Below are 4,214 nucleotides of genomic sequence, written 5' to 3' on the forward strand. Positions count from 1 at the left end.
AGCCCGTGGACCCTGGGAAGCGAACGCGGGGCGGCGGCAGCGGCGGGGGCGGAGGGCGGGGGTTGGGGTGACCGGGTGACGGGCGCTGAGGGGGCCTTGACGGGATGAGCACCGGGTGACATGCGAGATGTTGGCAAATCGAACTCCAATTTAAAAAAAATAATAATAAATTAATTTTAAAAAATCTTTAATCAGGAAAAGTAAATAAAATCTTTAAAAATAAAAGGAAATTGAGTAGGGTTTTTATTTATTTTTATTGTTTTAAAAGATTTTATTTATTTATTCATGACAGACACAGGAAGAGAGACGCAGGCAGAGGGAGAAGCAGGCTCCACGCAGGGAGCCCCACGTGGGACTCGATCCCGGAACTCCAGGATCAGGCCCTGGGCTGAAGGCGGCGCTAAACCACTGGGCCACCCGGGCTGCCCCCAGTAGGATTTTTATAGCAATTTAGGTTTGTGGGTTTCTTTTTGTTTTTTTGTTTTGTTTTGTTTTGTTTTTTGTTTTAGTAATGTGATTAGGTGCAAGGTACTTTTAAGCCTGGGGAGGGGAGTGAAAGAAATTATAACTTGTCAAATAAAACAGCGAGTCACATTGAATTTGGGGGGAACGTGTACAAATACATAAGGGTAAACCTCAAAGGACACAGTATAGGCTTCATTGTGGAAAGCGGGATTCAGAGAAAGGGTTACATACGGGTTCTCGAAGGCTAAGGAAGGGGTGAGAATTGAGGCAGACACGGAGGGATTGGCACGGTGGGGAGGATGAAGAGGATGAAGAGGGAAGGGAGGAATTCTAGGTGAGGTGAAGCAGGGTTAATCTGGCTGGACAAGTTCTATTTTGTTACATAGAGAATTGTACCAGCAACCCTTGGTAAAGACTGAAATGGAGAGGGAAGGGATGAAATGGAGGATATCTAAAATAAGAATTAGGTGGTATCTTTGAAGCCATTCCATGATGTTGTTTTCTGAGCCGCAAATGGATAATCAGAGTGGCTGAGATATGCAAACAAAACCAAACCCCGATACCCTGCTTCATTCATTTATGCATTCTTTGTGTTGAATCTTCAAATTGTTTAACACTTGACAGTTTTGCAAAAGCCTGTGGCTTGTGCAATAGGCCTCACAGTAAAGAGGCTTGTGAAATAGGTACTATCATTCTCCTTGATAGCTAAGGAAACAGTTCTGGAAACACTAAGAACCTTTTATTAGTTTTTAATTTTACAGGTTTTATTTATTTATTCATGAGAGACACAGAGAGAGAGGCAGAGACATAGACAGAGGGAGAAGCAGGCTCCTTGCAGGGAGCCTGATGTGGGACTTGATCCCTGGACCCTAGAAGTGTGAAGACAGAGGTTCAATGGCTGAGCCCCCCAGGAGTCCCTCTTAATTTTTAGAAGACATCCCTACCTAGCCTATTCCTTGGTGTTGAGGGGGTTCAGGACAGCAGTCCCCCCACCTCCCACCCCCTGAGTGTTATTTGGCATATGGACTATTTTAAAGATTTTATTTATTTATTCATGAGAGAGAGAGAGAGAGACAGAGACACAGGCAGAGGGAGAAGCAGGCTCCCTGCAGGGAGCCCAATGCGGGACTGGATCCCAGGACCCCAGGATCACACCCTGGGCCGAAGGCGGCACTAAACAGCTGAGCCACCCGGGCTGCCCAATTTTGTTTGTCTTTAACCAAGAAAGGAGAGATTATAATTACCACTGAGCCAGTCTTGTGGGGTGGGGGGTGGTGGTGGGGGGGAAGAGTCCAGTTGAGGAGCAAGAATTCTTTGTCCCTTTTCACGGAGCAAGAACTCCTGTCCCCTTCAAGGTCCTTCTAGCTGGACTAAGAATCAAATTGACACAAGACAGATAAACAGGAGAAAATCAACTTTAATTGCGAATGTACAGGGAATCTAAAGAGACATGGAGACTCCAAAGACAGGGAAAATGAGGTCTATATGTCATCCTGAACTAGAGAGAAGGAGGTAGGGATCTGGGATTTCAGAGGGAAGGAATACAATTCACAGGCAATAAGGAGAACAGATGTTTGGTAATTAGATGTTTGCCCTGCCATACAGATGGGTCACTCAGATAAAATTTATGCCTTCCCTTTATCTGGGAAAGACCTCCAATTTAGATTCTTCTGTGTGGTTAAGGGAGGGGCAAAAGTTTCTTTTGAGCTCCCAGGGTCTTAAGTGCCTTCAGCTCAAAATAATCCATATGCCAGGGGCTCCTGGGTTGCTCAGTGGTTGAGCATCTGTCTTTGGCTCTCATAAATAAATAAATAAAAATGTTCTTAAAAAATTTATTCTGACACTTTAGTTAATGGGCACATGTTAAAGTTTTTAAGCTTATCTCAAGAGCCAAAGACCTCTAAGCCAATCGAAAGATTTCTCTCCGCAGAGACATTTAAGAGTATTTATTTAGAACCACAATCCAGCACCTGGGTACTCAGTTCTTTAAGCATCTGACTCTTGATCTCAGAACAGGTCTTGATCTCAAAGGTTGTGAGTTCAAGCCCCAGTTGGGTTCCATGCCTACTTAAAAACACACACACACAACTATAATCATTGACCTATACAGTTCCTCTTTTCCTTAGATAGAACAGAAGCCCTTTGAAGTGCAGATCCCCCACCCATCTTTATTTGCATCCAGGGAGCAGAGCCAGGACTATACTTTTTGAGCATCTCCTGTGTATGGGGCCCAGTATTGGGCACTTGACATACATCAACTCATTTGTTCTTCCGAACAATACTGATAGCAGCACAGGTTATTTATACCCATTTTACTAGTGAAGACAGTTGAGGTCTCAGAGAAGTGAGCAATTTATTTTTTTGAAGATTTGGTGGGGAGTGTGCCTGGGTGGGTCAGTCAGTTAAGCATCTGACTCTCATCTCAGATCACAAGATTGAGCCCAGCTCTGCCCTCAGCTCAGAGTCTGCTTGGGATTCTCTCCCTCTCCCTCTGCCCCTCCCCTGCTCATGCGCTTGCTCTCTCTCTCTCTCACTCTCTCTCTCAAATAAATACAATCTTTAAAAAAAATTTTTTTTAATCTGTACACCTAAAATGGAGATCAAACTTATGACCCTGAGATCAAAAATCACATGCTTCATGATTGAGCCAGTCAGGTACCCCAAAACCATTTACTTTAATTCTCAGTTTTTTCCACTACAAGTTCTTATGCTTCCGACATTATTGCTTTATCATATTGATGAAAACAATTTTTTCTAGAATTTTTTTTTATTTTTTTATTTGATTTGAATACTTTGAAATCTTAAAGTTTCATTGTCTTATCAGAGGTCGCTTGTCTAGAAAGTGGAAGAACCCTGATTCAAGTCCAGGTCTTTGGACTCTGAAACCTGGATTGTTTTTGCTACACTAGCAAGGAATCATGCTATTTTGGGGAAAATCAGGCCTTTTCCCCATTATTTGAAAATGGATATGCTTCTTAGAACCTCAGTGTTATTCACTTTGAGATATTTATCCTTCAGCATTTAAAGCTTTTCTTATATATATTTTTTTATTTGAGAGAGCGAGAAAACACACACAAGTGCGAGCAAGGGTGGGGTGGTGGTTAGAGCCAGAGGGAGAGGGTGAGGGAGAATGAGAATCTTAAGTAGGTTCTATGCCCATCAAGAGCCTGATCTCAGGACTCTGAGAGCTGAAACCAAGAGTCCATGCTTAATTGAGCCACTCAAGAGCCCCGAACTTTTCTTATTTTTTAAAATGATTTTTCTTCTTGGTCATAAAGGTTTACATGATTGTTGTTCAGTATTTGGAATATGAAAAAAATGCAAATCTCCCATAATCCTACTGCACAGAAATGGCCATGATCAACATTTTAGTGTATTTACCTTGAGCCTTTATTTATAAAGTATTAGTACTTTAACAGAGTTGAGCTTCCTTTGTATATACTCCTTTTTATATAAAAAATATCTAATAAATAAAATCTTTAAAAAAAGGGGGAGGCTGCTTGAGTGGCTCAGCAGATGAGCGTCTGCCTTCAGCCCAGGGCATGATCCTGGGGTCCTGGGATCGAGTCCCACATTGGTCTCCCTGCATGGAGCCTGCTTCTCTCTCTGCCTGTGTCTCTGCCTCTCTCTCTCTCTCTCTCTCTCTGTGTCTCTCATGAATAAATAAATAAAATCTTTAAAAAAAAATAAAAGTATCTGCCATCAGCTAACTGGATTACTTGTTTTGCAAGTAGCAGTACTATTATCAC

Source organism: Canis lupus, chromosome 12 (genome assembly GCF_003254725.2).
Source record: "Canis lupus dingo isolate Sandy chromosome 12, ASM325472v2, whole genome shotgun sequence".
In the NCBI taxonomy this organism is placed as follows: Eukaryota; Metazoa; Chordata; class Mammalia; order Carnivora; family Canidae; genus Canis; species Canis lupus.